Source organism: Eulemur rufifrons, chromosome 18, assembly GCF_041146395.1.
Source record: "Eulemur rufifrons isolate Redbay chromosome 18, OSU_ERuf_1, whole genome shotgun sequence".
Lineage (NCBI taxonomy): Eukaryota > Metazoa > Chordata > Mammalia > Primates > Lemuridae > Eulemur > Eulemur rufifrons.
Genome location: NC_091000.1, coordinates 64,741,359 through 64,758,104, shown reverse-complemented (window position 1 = coordinate 64,758,104; position 16,746 = coordinate 64,741,359). Strand labels below are relative to the sequence as shown.

Here is a 16,746-nt window from a genome sequence, read left to right as displayed (position 1 = left end):
ACGGTGGCACATGCCTACAGTCCCAGCTACTTGGGAGGCCCGAGGCAGGAAGACTTGCTTGAGCCCAGGAGTTTGGAACCAGCCTGGGCAACATATTGAGACTCTGCCTCTTAAAAAAAAAATTTTTTTTTAATGTTTTTATTCACTACAGATAATAGGAGGGAATATGAAGAAAATCAAAACAATCTGTTGTCCTGTGACTCCCAGGATTTCAAAGGAAATAATCCTAAGAATTAAAAATCATTTTTCAATTGGATTTTTTATTATTTCATTGCACATATGACTCCTATACACCATAGAAAAGTTCTAAATGAACTAAAAGGGAAAAACATCTAATATTGCAAAAAGGACAAAAAGTAAAATTATTGACTCCCACAAGTCAGAGATAACCATTGTTGATACTTTTACTATATATCTTCTTCTAGATGGTTTTCTGTGGATACACACACATATTACAAAAGTGGGATTTATTGTGGACAAAAAACATATTTTTGTACATGCCTTTAAATTATACCATATCTATTAAGAATTTAATATGATATGACAAGTCTTTTGGTGTACTCAAATGTTCTTTGACATGAAAATCACATTATTTTGATGTGCCATAATTTGAGGAGGTGGGGCCATAGGCTAATGTTTTGATTATTTTGCATTCACTTGCCCTCACTTTGTGAGCAGGGGAAAGATATTCTTTCAGGTTAAATGAAGCCAAACTAGAATTAAAATTTTTACTGTAAATTATGAATATGTAGTTAATCAGAAATTGATTTATTTTAAAAAGGAAAGTACTGAACTGACAAAATGTGTTTATTTTTTGGAGTGTGTGTGATCTGTCATCTTAGTTACCCCAAAACGAGTGAGGGTCGCTGATGAAAAACAAATCAAGCAGTTTAAAAAGTCCTTCTAGAGGGTCAAACTTTATGGAGAGGAAGGTGCTTGTCATCTTACTTAGGGCACGGTGTTGTGAATGTTAGGAATGGTGTGATATGGTCTTTACTTGTGGTTATATTTTTGTTGGAAATTTTGCTTTAATCAATGTCATGTTGTTTGGACATTCTGAAGCATTTATTCCCAATCTTTTTAAGTATAAGGACCTTTTAGTGTAAAAAATTTTTCCAGACCAAATATGATTTTAATTATTTTTTTAGTGAAGAGTTTGAGACCAACCTGGGCAACATAGCGAGGCCCTGTCTCAAAAAATAGAAGCATAGCAGCGCTTGCCTGTGGTCCCAGCTATTCAGGGGGCTGAGGTCGGAAGATCTCTTGAGCCCAGGAGTTCAAGGCTGCAGTGAGCTATGATTGCACTATTGCACTCCATCCTGGGCACCAGAGCATCACCCTGTCTCGAAAATAAAAAATAATAATAATCAATAATTATATTTTAGTGGAACTTATTCTATTAATTATGGTGTCTTCATACATTTGCAAAATAATAGTACACATATGTGTAAATTTACTTGATTTTTAGATGCATGATGAGCAGATGAATAAGTGGATCCCTTGAAATAACTCCCTGGGGGCCCTGGCCCCGGAGGAAGACAGCTGTAAGGAAAATAACGATGAGATCAGTTCTGAAGTTCTGAACTGCAAGTGTAATTCTCTAACTCCAGCGGTAAAGACTGTTGTATCACAAGTTTAGGAAGATGCATTTTCTTCTATCTGTTCATGTACTGAACAGTGTCCAGAGGGACCCTTCATACTCTCTCATTCTTCTCATCATTTCAAAGAAAAGAATTGAATTGGAGAAGTGAATTAAATCAGCCAGATTGTCAGAAACATTTCAGCATACCCCATTACATATCTCCCTCAGCCCTTTTAATTGATCTATTGGAGAGAGGGCTGGATTTGTTATCTAGGAGACAAGGGGCCCAAACCAAACCTTGATTATGATTAATGGAAAGGTAATACTTTGTGCCTTGGTTTTTCCATCTCTAAAATGGGCAGAGTATCTTCCTTGTGCCATGGTCTTAGGACATGACATAACGATGCCCATATGCAGCATTTTCTTTTCTTTTTAATCACTAAAAGCAAACAGAAAAACCTTTGTGAGGATAGAAGCTATTGGAAAGTACCATATAAAGGGATGGTACCATAAATCTAGGGAAATTCTAAGCATCCTGAAAGCGTCTTTAAGGCAGGGCAGCAGCCAAACGAACAGCTGGTGGAGTGAGAAACTTTATCTCCATTTGCCTAAGTAGTCCTATTTTCCTCTTTTTAAGGGGGTCGGGGGCAGTGTCGTAGTAGCTTAGCTGTGGTTATTCAACAGTGCTGCCTCTTCTATTGCTATTCTTAGGGTTCTGACAACAAAGTTCTTGTACTGCTTAACTCTCCAATATGTGGGTAGGAGACGTGCTGCCTCATTTCTGATGTGCCTGTACTGTCTGCAGGAATTGCATCCCAATGTGTGCCACCTTTTTCTCGCAGTTGGGGCTGGGAACAGGTATTGTTTACGTTTTATGCAGTGTCTGTAAATTTTCAAAACATTTAATGTGATCTTTATTCTGAGCCTTTGTAGCCTTTTCCAGTTGCTTTAGGGAATCATCTGCAGTTTTTTTTTGTTTGTTTGTTTGTTTTTAGCAAAACCAGGTAGACAGTAAGTACAGATCATCTGAGCCCAAGAAAGAGTTGGGTTTGGGAAGCCGGTACCCTGAAAAGACCACGTTGTTTCTCCTAATACTAAAACTGGATTTTTACAACACAGGCAGGGAGAATTACCTTTATGTAGTGGAGTTGGTGAGAGAGGTGGCCTACGACTAGAGAGTCACCTGACCTCATCTGTACAGTGGGACCAATACCTCCTCCAACTGGTTAATTCAGCTGTGAGGCTCCCATGTCCAGATCAGAGACGATGATTCCTTTTGGTAGACACTGACTTCACCAAGGTTTCCAGGGAAAAAACCACCCAAACATAATTTCAAGAATTCCAAAGCAATTTTGACAAATCCGATTCTAGTAGAGGTTTGATTTGAAAGGCAATTCCATCTGTGCCTTCTCTTTTGCCTTTGTTTTACCAGTAATTACGGTTTTCTCAAAAAGTAGAAATGAGTTATAAAGTATATCTTAAGGATTTTAGTTTGTTTTGTTTTGAAGAATTGTTTAATTGGCTAGGATTTTTCCCCCTTCAGTAGCTTGTTGCAGGTCCCAATAACTAGGCAATATGGAGATAATGTTAATAGTAAATAACTAAGCTCTTTGTAATAGATGTTATTTGAGGAAGGGGTTATGAATATATAATAAACTTAGGAATACATACATAAAAGTTTTCTCTGAACCTACCTTTGTGAACAAGAGAAAAGGTGATTTTTAGGCATAATAGTGTACAAAGTAATGAATAACAATCTCTAAAAATATTTAAATCTAGAAACAAAATATAAATATTTTTATTCAAAAAGAATTGAATTCTGAAGCCTGATGCTTTCAAGAGTTCTTTATTGTCAAGTGGCTTGTGAAAGCCTGTCCTTAATCAAACGTGTGTTTCCCTCAGCATTTCATTAAAAAGGTACACATAGGTTCACATTCTCCTACATGGAGGGGGCAGTGAAACAGAAACTTGATAGAAATATTAAGGAGGGGAAAAAGATAAAGCTACGGTGGCACCTGGCCTCCCTCTTTCACTTCCCTTCCCAGCTCGGCCCCTCTGAGATGTTCTTCGAGAAGATGGAGGAAGCTGCCGTGCTTAGGGTCACCACCCTGGATCTGGCTGCTCCTCTGGATCTAGGGACTGGAGTGGCTCAGCACTGTGATTCCTTTCCCAAAGCCCAGAGCTGACTTGTCACATTCAGCTGCCATCAGGAGTTGGGCAGTCCTGTCTCCGGGCTTTCCCAGGAAGGCCCTGAAGGGAGGGACTGAGAGAGTGCCCTGTTCCAGTGGACGCCCCCTGGGCCATCAGGGGAGGAGGTGCCCTCTGGGATGGGGTATAGGGAGAGGGATAGGGAGTTGGAATCCAGAGAAGAGGGTGTAGGGGCTGACTGCAGTCACTGACATTGTCTCAGTACAGACCAAGCTGTGGTTCAAAAGTTGTTTGGTGTTGGCTTTCTCTCTTCAGATGTTAGTGTTCAGGGAATGCATTTGATAAGTTTATGGTTTACTAACATGAGTGTGATACACACGTACATTTTTGGGTGCTGAATAATAGGTGAATAAAACTAAGGAGCCAAATGCTGAGATAGTTGTTGTTTTACTGATGAATTGAAACTAGCTTAATTGGCTGAACTGTTGGAGTCATTTGCCCAGACTACTCCAGGTAGTAACTTTTGTTTGGTCTACTGAAAGATTACTTGGAAAGATGCAGTATTAAATTAAGGTGTGAAATGCTCCAGTTGTGCTTTCATCTCTCTTGGTGATGCTGGAAGGAAAGGATGGGAGATGAGAGTCATTTCACCTCTGCCTGACTCCTCCTCTTCCTCTCCCTGCCCTGGAGCTGCAGCTTCAGCTTTCAGAGTAGCTCAGCCAGGCTAGGCCCAGCGGTTGGATTTTAAAGTATTTCTCAGTAGTTTTCAGTATCATCAGTCATCACTTTCGGAGTTTCTTTTCATTTTCAAGGGTACCCAGTCTAACCGTTTAGCTCCTTTTCAATAGCCTTCCTCACTCACTTATGCCCAGTCAGGAAGATTAATAATGTTAACTGATTTACTGTTGCTGCAAAAAGCATTAGTTAATTAGACTTTTACACCTCAGTCAGATGGCATTAGACACCCTTTGTGCACTTTAACTCAAGGATGTTAAAGACCTAAATCTTTCAGAAAAAAAGAAAAGAAAGAAAAAGGACAGGCACTTTTCCAGTTTAAGCTGCATGTTGGTCCATGTTAATTAGGCATTTGTCCTTTAGTCTGGAGGTGATAGAAAATGCCAGTTACTGTGGTATTTAACTGACATCAAACTCCTGTCCAAATAATTCAGTTGGGCCCAGTTTTCCCTCTTAATTGGTGGGAAGGAAAACTTCGGCACACACCCAGAATAAGGAGGAAACTGTTACTTACATAGAACATTTAAAAATTTCATTCTGAAGGATCTGAAGAACAATTGAATATTTTTTTAATTAACTATCCAGTTGAGCTTTTTAAAAACAGTAACAACAGAATCTCCCCTAAAACTTGAGCTACCCAAAATGATGAGCTGTTGTGCAGTAAATGAAAGTTCAGTGATTGTTGTTATCCAAGGTCAAAAAAGTAGTTCTTGTTATCCAAGGCCCTTAGAGATTTATGTGTCTGTTTAGTACTGTTTTAAAAAGTGTTCTGAAAATTGACACTTAATTTTCTTAGGGTTACATTCTTTATCAATACCAGAAATTCACAAGTGGTTATACACACATTTGAAAAAAATATATAGGGTGGCTTATTTAAAAAAAAAAAATGACATGGATATGATGGTTTCTAGGAGTAATTAGATGAAACATACTTTTTTTCTTTTTTTAAAGCAACTTATTTGTAGTTGCTGGAGAAGGTAATCCTCAGTGACAAGAGTGTAGTTTACTTTATTCATTCATGAGGTATGTGAAACAATTCCAAGAATAATGAAAAGATTTTTTTCTAACTGGGAGGTAGCCTTATTTTACTTTAAACTTCACTTACTTTGTGTATGGTTTCTAGCCAAAGGTTCACACATTTGAGAGCACTTCATTTTTAGTACTGAACTACTTTTTCGTGCGCTGAATGAATGCAATATGTTAACACTCCTGTACAGCCCAGAATTGCTTGGCTGCCCCTTGCCCTGCCTGCCTGGTACTGGCTGAAAAGGTACCATTGTTTGTTCTGCAAACACTGGGTGATGTTTGTTTCCAAGGTGACTGGTTCTATTGCTGCCCTTTAAGCAAGGTGGGGGGGGGGGGGATGGGAGAGAGAAAGTTGGCTTTAAACACCTGAGAGCATCCTGTTCTGGATACAGTCTGTGTATGTGTGTAAGTTGAAATTTTATTTTAACTGAGATAATTGGAGAAAAAGGGATAGTGTGGAAATGGGAGGAAAGGACAGTAAGTCTGATTTTTCACTCAATATACATGGAGTGAATGTAATGGTAAGAAATGTTAGAATTAACGATCCGGTTAGACTGAAGTTAACTGTGTTTACATTTGGAGAACTAAAGAGTTACAGGGAGAAAATATTGTAGATGATAACTGTTAAAAAGTGAAATTTATTTTTGTATGAAATGTTCTTCTGTAATCTATATGCAGCTAGTCAGAGGAATAAATGTTTGAGTTTAATTTAATTGGTTATTGATGTCAGGTGGGCCTTCAAAAAAGTTTGAGAGAATATGAAATATAGACACATTTGTTTCAATTTTAAGTTCCATAAAAAAACAAAAATTAGAAAATTCTGTGGAATCGTTGAGGTGTATTTGTAGCAAAAATTTTCTGAAAAGATAGCAAAATAGATTAAAAGCATCTTTTCATTGGTGATGTATATTGACTTAATTAGAGTTTGGAAATTTGTATTTTATCAGTGAGAAATTTTAGCTTTAAACTAGAAAAAAAAATTCCTTCTCCCCGCTTCTTTATTGTACATAGATGCTGTTAGCAGAACTTTGCCTTTTCACTCCTATCGGGTTTAGTACAGTTCATGCGCAGGTTTCAGTAAACATTAACTACTTTTATCTGGGCTTTCAGTGTGCTGAATAGTTAGCAAAGAGTATCCTGCAAGAGACAGATGAAAATGAGAGTCCAAGGTTACATGGATGTTGAGGTTCTTTTTTTTTTTTTTTTTTTAAATTGAGAATCTCGGGGAAGGATATAAGGCCCACACTTTAAATATCTTCTCTTCATGCGGGCCTACCCCAAGGCTACTTTGCCTGGCAAGTATGTACTGAGGCTGAAACAGATTTGTCCAATTGCTCTGAGTGGTAAGGCAAGTGATGTTAAAACCTTGTTTTTCCTTTCCTGTCAATTAAAAAAAAAAAAAAATCTCAGTTTTATTCAGGCTGCCTTCTAGGATGAAAGGTTCTCAAGGTCCCAGCAAAGATGTAATACAACATTTATCATGGTGATTCTGAAGACCTCTTTAAGTTTTATAGAGATTTCCTTTTTTCCTTTTCTGGACGATTATTTGGGTTGCCCTTTGATAATCAATTTTGTTTCTGGAGTTAGCACAGTAAATCGTAAACAAAGTGCTAGAATGAAATACGGTCAGATAGAATAAAATATGTACGTTTCTGGTATCATGTAATATTCCAAAACTTTTGCCTATATCCATTTTCGAAAATAGGAACGTAATTTGTGCTTATTTTTAGTGAAAAGGACATGCCAGTTTTAAAAATTACTGACAATAAAAATCATCCTCTTCCTGCCCTTCCAATCCAGGAGGTATTGAGGCACCGAACTTAATCAGCTGGCCTCGCCTTTTGGTTCTGGATCTGCCCTGGAGACTGTGGCAGCCAACTCTCAAGTGGAAAGTTGCTAAGAGAGAACAAGAATTGTTCTTAGACTGGTGCCCCTAAACTTGAAACACTGAGTTTTAAGCTTTGAAAGCGGATTTGGGTCCAGTGCTCTCCGGCCGGGTTTGCTCACAACAGGATGCGCGTCGCGCTGGTTCGCCCTCGAGCTCCGGGGTCGGTGACCTGTCGGACGGGCAGAGCTGCCCCGGCCGCCGACAGTCTCCCCCCGGTTGCTGGGGAGCGCCGCCAGGAGGACAGCCGGCGCCTTCCCTCAGAGCCGGCCCTCGGCCCGGGCAGCCGTTGAGCAGCTTTGTGTTCGCACAGCTGAAGGCGCTCAACCGCCGCCCCGGGGCCCTCGAGGGTCTGTCCTTTCCCTCCTCGGCCGAGTGCGGCGGGCTGGCGGGCGGGGACCGGCTTGCGTCGGCCGGGCTCTGCCACAGCCGCGCCCGTTCAGGCCGCCGGCCCGGGCTCGCGCTTTGGGCGCCCGGTGAGCGGGCAGCGGGGCCGTCAGTCAGGGAGGCGGGCGCCGATTGGCCGGCTGGACGGCGGGGGCGGGGCTCGGCGGCGTTCGAGGCCGGCCTTCCCCCGCGCGGAGCACCGCGGTCTCTTCCAGCAGACCTTGACGTGCTCTCGTCAGCCTGCGGCGGGCATAGCAGCCTGTGGCCGCTGGAGCAACAACTTAATGAACAACCAAAGCTCTTGAAAGACCCGTTTAGCATCTGAGCTTTTTTTTTTTTTTCCCCAGATAAATTCCTCTCAAGAAGAGTTTAGAAAATGTGTGTGATGTGAGCCATCCTCCCCCGCCCCCGCAATCCGTTTTGGCTAATTTGAGGGGTTTCTGCCTGTGACCACTTTAAATTGTCGCAAATTTTGCATAGACGTTGAGCTTGCCTACTCGCATGTTGTATTTCTTTAGCAGAGTAAGTCCCCATTAAAACATTTGGTTTCCCGATGGCTGTTCTGGAATGAAAAACAACATGTAGCTAGACAGTGCTCTCCTAAGCCCCGTTTGAAGAGGAGGAGAGGTGCAGGCCTGAAAGGAGCGGGGCCGTGTGGAGAGCGGGGAGCAGCGGGACCAGGACAGTGTCTGCAGCCAGGTGGCTGAGCCAGAGGAGGACAGCTTCGGCTACAGGTCCTTTCTGGCCCTTTCCGCAGAGCATTGGGCAACGGCTCTGTCCTTCCTAAAAGGACCCGCCTTCCGAGAGTGGGGCAGAGGGCCAGCGTGGGGCAGAACTGGCCTCCGGGAGCCGGCTCTCACGTGCGTCCCAGCCATGTGCCGTCAGGACCGGGCGCCTGTCCCTGTCCTGAAAGCAGAGCACCCGTGTCCTCTCCCACCTGCCCTCCGTTTCAAGTCTCTCTCTCCAGGTCAGTTTGTTAATAATAAAAATGAGCCCATTCAGCTGGGATGCAGTTTGTTAATGTTCTGTACTTGAAGTACATCACCAGCGAGGACAACAGGAACCATCAGCACAGCTCCTGATGGCTAAAGGTTGCCTGCCACCGGGTGCCTTGCTGAGTGTGCCCCATCTTACCCTGGGACAGTCCTTGGGGTCCCCCGGCAGGCCTGCCCCCTGATCTGGCACCTGTCTTTGGTCATGTGACCCGGGCCAGCTCACTGAGCCAGGGACTCTGAGGTCTGCCCCCACTGCGTGGCACTCTAGGACCCCAGCATGAGTGCAGTGGCTCGTGTGGCACCACCTCTCCACTTTGGGGCTTGTCTCACTTTTGCTCTGCCACCTTTGGTGATTTTCTCAAAACAGTGATTCTTAACCAAGGAAAAAACGCCCTACTACACATGCCAGGGGCCCACTCCAGAAGATTCTGATGGAGCAGGTCTGGGTTAAGACTGGGGCATGGCCCTTAGAAGCTTCGCAGGTGATTCTGATGCATGGCCCAGCCCCAATAAAGCCTTCAACACTTTGCATTAGAAAAAGGTAACTTTTACATTTGTGTTGGAAACTTCTCTTGAGATAAATGTTAATGAATACATTTGAGCCACTGGGATCTGAGGGAAGAAATACCACTAAAAGGGTTAGAAAATGGTAGATAAGGAAATTCTCCCATCTCATTCTTGCTTGCTGCAAACCTGAGTTTTCTATTAAGTGAGGTATCGTACCTGTGCTAGAACCCGGATAGGCCCTCAGCACTGGCAGGTGTGAATGCCACTCATTAATTTTTTAAGAAGTTGGAGCTCTGACAATCATCAGGGATGCTGAGTAGCTGGTACCAGATGTTTCCTTTGTTAAGGGCATGGAGAGGCAATGTGACAGGTAATCAGGCTATGGATGTTGATTGCTTTGGTCTGAGTCTATGGATTTTGGGCTGCTGAATATTTTCTTGAAACTAAGAAGGGTGTGGGGATGTGCACGTTCTGGCTTCTAGTTGGGCTTTCCCCTCACATGGGCTCTGGCAGTATTATCTTATGTAGAGGTGTTGATTCAATTATCATCAGGCCCAGCTCCTGTTAGAAGCGGGTAAATGGTACTTGGGCGCCTCTTTATCTAGACCGTTTTGCCGCAGCTGAAGTGACAGCATGTGCCTCTAACTGAATTCAGTCCTTTTTTCACTCCTTTACTGTGGAACAGCAGGAAAGTCAGCCGCTCATCATTTCGGGTGCAGACTTTACAGCCTCTGAACAGCCTCTGCTTTTGCAGTTTATGAATGCACCATTTGTTGTTTCGAGCACAACTGTTAGACACAACTGGCCTCAGCAGCCCACTCTGCCTGCGACCAGTGTGCATCACTGCAGCCTTTTTTTTTCTTTTTGTTTCATTTTTTTTTTTTACATAGGCCAAATTTTTGTTTTAAATACCACCATTTTGTCCACACTAGAGTTCCTTTGACCCAGCTTACATTTTTCAAATGTAAGTTTCAGAAATAAGGTTTTAATTTGCTTAAACTGTTTGTCTAGGGATCCTGAATATGTACAAGTAATTTATTTTACTAAACGAGGAGATTGTTTTTGTGGCTTGGTTTTGCACACATGCTTTTTTTTTTTTTAATCTCAAAAAAACCATGTGACTTTGAAATTTTATTGTAAATTGGGTTGAAGTTAGAAAGTTTTATTATTTCCTAGGTCACTATATTTTTTTATTTTTGAAGTTTACACACGATCCCTTTGTCATCAAATATTGTCTTCAGTTTGGAATTTAAGATCTTAAATATTCTCATGACAAAAAAGTATATGAGGTGATTTTAAGATCTTAAATATTCTCATGACAAAAAGTATATGAGGTGATTTAATTAGCTTGATTTAACCATTTCACAGTGTATACATATGTCAAAACATCACCTGTATACTGTAAATATCTACACTTCTTGTCACTATACCATGATAAAAATAATTAATTTTTTAAAAAGAATTTTGAGGGAAACTGTCAAAACCAAACTACAATGTGGTATTCTAGAGTATTTTTAGAGTACTTAAAAATAACTGTTTATCATCCTTCTTTTCTTGAAATAGGGTCTCATCCCAAAGTGTTACCATTAATGGTAGAACTTTCACTTCTATTTTGTTGCTCTTACATGTACATTCTTTGGCTTTGTGTAATTATATAGGTCTTGTGTTCTGTAGTTGCATATGTTGACATTATTCCTTCTTTACATTTATTTCTTCATATTTTAGTTAAAAGAGTATATGAACATCTTTTTCTCCTGTGTTTTACGTGTTCAACTACTGGGGCAAATGACCTGGCATGTTCCTCATGTCTATAATCCTAGCACTCTGGGAGGCCACGGTGGGAGGATTGCTTGAGGCCAGGAGTTTGAGACCAGCCTGGGCAGCAGTGAGACCCCACTTCTACAAAGACTAGAAAGAAAAAAAATTTAGCCCAGCGAGGTGGCGCATTCCTGTTGTCTCAGCTGAGGAAGGATCCCTTGAGCCCAGGAGTTTGAAGTTGAGAAGTTGCAGTGAACTATGATGATGCCACACTCTAGCCTGGCAGCACAGTGAAAGCCTGTCCCCCCCCCCAAAAAAAAAAAGAAGGCCAAATTGTCAGTTTGAACTGCTTTTAAGGCCTTGCTTTGGTGGAGGAGATGAATTTCTGTTAAAACAAGTAAACATCTTACAACAACCAGTTCTACAAGCCTTGGTGTCCTGGAGCTTCCAAAAAATGAAACAATCACTTGCTGAAATGAAGAAGCTTTCTGCAGTTGAATTTTGAAATAGATTTATTTGTTGTTTTTCAAAGATGTTATGGAGGCCTTAGGTTGCATTTGCATTTTTGCTAAAAGTGGGACATACAAATGTGTTTAAGGGGAGAAAGATGTAATTTTTTGTGAGATTAGATACATGGTTTCTTTTTCATCTCATTATATAAAGGAAAGATCTTGTCTTTTTGTGAAGGTTAGCCTCCCCCTACTACCTGAAGAATCCTTTAGGTCCCTGTGAAGACTAAGCAGCCATAAAACAGCACGTTAGGGGAAAAGTGAAGTGAGCTCGTGGGTTCGTGTTTCCAGGAGCAGTTTTCTCACCCCTGAGTCTGTTCTGACTTTCACAGAACGTTTTACTTATGTGTTCCCATGTTTTGATGCTTGGTTTTGATCTGCACCTTTAAATGGAGTAAAGTTGGACTCCCATTGGACTTTTCTCCCTTTCCTGTCGTTTCTTGATGGCTCTTCGCTTGTGGTTAATATGTGTGTTGCTTACAGTGGCAACTGAAACATCACCAGGAATTTTCACCAGGTAGAAACTGCTTTTCCTATGTCAAAACAACCAGTGCAGCTTAGCCGATGCTTCTGTTGCTAAGCAGGTAAATTTCTGGTCTGCAGGCTGCCCATTAACCCTATAAATGCCTAATATCATGCAAAAAAGAAGAAGAAAAGAACTTTATGATTCTAATGCTTTGTTCAAGTGCATGAAAACTGGACGTAGCTCAACCTAACATTGATTTACCTATTTTGGAGGGAGAGGAGGGCTGGGAGATGGAGAGGGCTGGGGGGCTAGTAGTTTCCAGTGAGATGACAGCCCAAGCAGCTGATAGTGACTGGTCTCAGGCTTGGTGATGAAAATTATGGGTCTGATTCCAGTCAGTAATGAGCTTTGCCTTTTTCTTTGGGACTTTTCTCTTCAAGTCTGTTTTTAATTGCCCCTATGGCTGTGGGGAAAAGAAGAGGAAAGAAAGGGGTTGCTGTTTGCATCCATTTGCTAGAAAGGAGTTAACAGAACATACCGCAGAACAGGTTGGGCAAGACTGTTAAAGCCAGTGATGAAGCCTTCCCCTCCCTCCCTCTTTCTCTCTCTTTCCCTCTCCCCCTCCCCTCCCTCTCTCTCCCCCACACCTTTCTCTGTCCCTCTGCATCCCCACCTCCCAGGACTTTTAACACATCTTCAGAGTGTCTCCTCCAGCCACCACCCCCCCTCTTTTAATGTCTGGCTTTCCTTCTAGGCAGAACATTTGATGTGAATAAAATACTTTGTGGAGGCGAGGAGCCTGTGTGAGAGGCAGGCCGAGGTCTCAGCCTTGCCAGCTGTTTCTCCAGCAATCGATGGTGCGCCTGCCTGTGCCCTTGACATGTAACATAGGCCCCATTCAGCAGCAACATTCTTGAGTGTGCATTTATGCCTCTGTGGGACTGCAGAGTGGACAGCCTGCAAGGGGGAAAGCGGGAGGCGGGGTGAGGACGGAGAAGGAAGTGTGTGCACACGCAGACAGGCAGGGCAGTGAGGTGGAGTCACTGCGCCTCGGTGCCAGTAAGTCAAGAGACATTGCTGCTGGAAGCATCCTCGCTAGGTCTGACTTAGGGATGGATGCGGAGGAACCGAGCTCTTTAAAAGCTAGTTCGGGTCTACTGTAAGTGTCCATTCACTCCGTAAACATACCATATATAGTCATGCTTGAGCTCACTATAACACACTGCAAGGGAACCACTCGTAGTGCACACATCCTTTGGCTTTTAGAAGCAGACTCACATAGGCTATTTCTGGTGTGTCATGGCTTGCTTTTTTTCTTTTTTTTCTTTAGGGAGGGAGGGAGAGGAAAAGTTGCTCTTTTTCCTTCCATCTTCACACTGTTTGGAACATGTTTCTGATCCTAGTTTGGCATTTGGAAAGCTGAAGAACCCGTACTATTACGCAGGAGAGATGGAATTCTCTGGTTACATCTGTTTTAGAATAAAAACCTTGTTTTTCTTAGTATCTTAAATATCACACACGTTTTGTGTTTTATGGTTCCCCAGTTGTCAACTATTTGGTTTTGGAGCATCTTTTCCCTTTGTGAGGGTGAGCGGCAGCCTGTAACGTGGGTTATTGGTGGTAGCTCGTGGAAAAGTTGCTTTTGTCATCCCTTCTGCTTCCTCTCCAGATCCTCCCTGCTGCCGCGTCTGTTTACCAGGCTTCACCTTCAGATTGCCAGGGCAGGGCACGCAGCTTTCTGCAGAACTGACGGCAGCCGTTTTCCACTTGGCAGAGCTGAGTCTGTGGAGCAGAGAGAGACAGTAATAAGAAAGAAATGCAGTTGGTTTGTTTTTTCCCCCTTCTGGAATACCTAGGATACTCCATTTCAGCTTGGAGTGAGCAGCATGAGGCATTTGTGGTTCAGATAAGAGGTCTTCCCCCGCTTTATTTTCTTTTCCATCCTTCCCCTCTACTCCCCAAAGGCTTTATTGCCTTTTTCCAGGCCACACGTGAAGATAACCCTTGAGGAAAAGATGGTTTGCCATGAGGGAATATTTGGGTACTGTATAAAGAGACAAGCTGGGCCCTTTCTTTGCCTTGTTTTCTTTCATTGGCCTCAGAGTGAATTATATCTGACTGTGTGACAGTTAATTGTACCATCCTTCCCGTTTCCTAAGCTGATAAGCCCCTCTCTGTCTGCCTCCATCAAGCCTCTTTGTTTGAGAAGTTCCTAATGCAGTAGAACAAAGTGACAGTTTTCTTATTTACTGAAGTCTCTAAAGCACATTCATGATGTTCTTCATCGTATCTTTTTTATAACTTCATTCCTTCAACTTACATAATTGAATTGTTCCATTGTACAAGTGACTGGTAAGTTAAAACTTCCTCAAAAACATCAGTGAGTTCAGGGGAAAAAAAAACCAAAACCACTTAAATTTTCTTTTTAAAGCTGTGTGTATATTCCAAACTATTCATAGCGCTTGGTAGAGTAAAACACTGGGCACTGCCTGAGTACCAATTACTAGTGTGGAAACAGCAATTGATTAGCTGGTTGACTCAAAAGTAATATATCCCTTATGAGGAGGACACTTCCTTGGCATTGTTAGGTCCAGAATATTCAGCTGATACGCATGTGAGTGAGCCAGCAGAGTATGTGGGGGGAGGGGTGCGTGAAATAAAGCTTTCAAAAGCCACTAAGGTGTTAGGAAGTCCTGGTGCTAACACTCCTACCCTTGATTTCTATTGATCCTTTAGGCCTGCACTTTAGTACTGTTTATTCTTACTGTAGATGACCCTGACCACCTTGTCTCTCACATTTTCCAGTCAACAACACATTAAAGACCGAAGTTGGGGGTTGGGTGGAGAAAAGCCATCAGGAGATAGTTGACAGCAACCAGAAAGGATGTCAGGGGATGATAGACAAGAATTCACACAGCACGGCCAGTTACCATTGGGGCAAATGGACAGACTAGACAGAGTAGCCCTCTGCATTATTTCTGACAACTGCATGTGTATCCACAATTATCTCAATAAAAATTCCAATTAAAAAAGCATGGCCAACAGAGCTATGTGGCATGGGGGAAAAGTAAAGTAGGAGGGATATTTTGCTCGTTTCCAAAGGCAGCCACGTGTAAGAGTTGTTCATCTTGGTGATCCTGAGTCATCCCCCCAAGAGGTTAAATTAATCATATGTTGATTCACTATGCTCTGCTTAAGGAGATAGGGAAGTTTGAAAGAGATTTTAGAATGATTTATACCCAGGAGTTTTATATGGAAAATTAATTTCTGAATACTTCCTTGCCTCCCCCCACCATGATGTGTGACTTCTTTATGGGTTAACATGGGTTAACACAAAGTGTTAGAATAAACTTTCAGTATTGTCAGATATACTAAAATATTATTTATTTTGCCCAGATTTGTAGAAGTTATTCATTAACAGATTCAAATGATGTCCAAATAACCGTCCCCAGGTTGTTTGTATTCCTAATGTAAATTGTTCTTTTGTATTCATAACGAAAGGAGTATATAAAATGTCATGGATTTTTAAAAGCAGGTGATGGAGAAGATCTTTGGGTACCAGAGAAGTCGTAGACACACTTTGGAAAACACAGTCTTTATAGAAAAGGAATCTTGAACTTAAGGAAGCCCCAGAAAGCTTAAATATATAAACAAGTTAGCTTTAAACCATCAAATGATGAACTGGAAGGAAGGAGTGCTTTTCTCCCCTTAATCCTAACTGTAGACATATTCTAAGAACCATAGAATTTTAGAGCTGAGAGAGACTTGAGAGGTCACTTGGTCTGTTTGTATGAGTTTGTATTCATTTTACTCAATATTCTTCTGCAGTTCATGTCTGTGCCCAGAATTGAATAAGTCACCCGATAGTAGTGTCCACATGTTTTTTTTGGCCACGAGGAATAACCCTAACCTGAAAAATAAAATGTGCTTACTCAGCAGAAATTATTAGGAGTGTGTGTGTTATTTGCTGATTTTATTCTTCTCAGTAGCTCCATTCTACAAGTAGAGAACACTTCAGCCCTCCATGGTGGTACACCAGACTCTTTTTAATAAGACATTTTCATGGAGGTTGAAAATCTCCCAGAGTTGCTAATATCTTCTAATGGTTCTCAAACATTTTGATATTATCTGCATAAGTATTGAGCATTGCTGGGCCTAGGTTTTAATAATCAGACTCATAGATACATTTTAAACATTGGCATATTAGCCTTTAATAGTATTAAATGTCTAAATCTTCTGTACATTTAGATATCCGATAATGCATAGTTAACATATTTATAAGGGTGATATAAATTTCTGTTCCTGATTCAAATAGATTTTTGGTGTTTATTTATTTTTACCTAAGAGAATTTGTTCGCATTAAAAATTTAATTAGTTTTGAAATTTGGTCTTGTGCATATCCATAGAAACCATACCTCCTGATTGCCTTGCAGAATGAAGGTAGAAAGTAGACGTTTGTGACACTGTCAGGCAAGGGAAATGCATATGAATTGCATACAAGAAATAGGAATTAGTTCTTTGAATGTTAGCAGCTCAGGGCAGATGGAAAAGTAATAAAAGCCAGGGCTTCCCAAGAAGCAAGTAGCAGGAGTGTGTGCTGGCTCTTTTGGGGGTGGGGGTAGCAACGAGGGGACTTGCTGGAGGGATGTGGCCAAGGGTAGGAGAGCTTGTCTTCGGTACTGTATGATATCCTGCGTAAGTGACCTGCAGCTCGTAGTGATGCCAACTGAGTTTGAGATGATGTGCAT

The 16,746-nt window shown here is 41.8% G+C and overlaps 1 protein-coding gene across 7 annotated transcripts in view; it reads left to right on the top strand.

The window, feature by feature from the left end:
- Positions 1-16,746, top strand: part of RREB1 (ras responsive element binding protein 1) — a 177,136-nt gene that overhangs the window by 65,616 nt on the left and 94,774 nt on the right. Inside the window, exon 1 of one of the 7 annotated variants that reach the window (XM_069493449.1) lies at positions 8,710-8,730. The exons of the other annotated variants lie outside the window; for them this stretch is intronic. The gene's annotated coding sequence lies outside the window, so the exon portion shown is untranslated. Of the gene's footprint in view, positions 1-8,709; positions 8,731-16,746 lie in introns of those variants that run through there. 7 annotated transcript variants of the gene reach the window in all.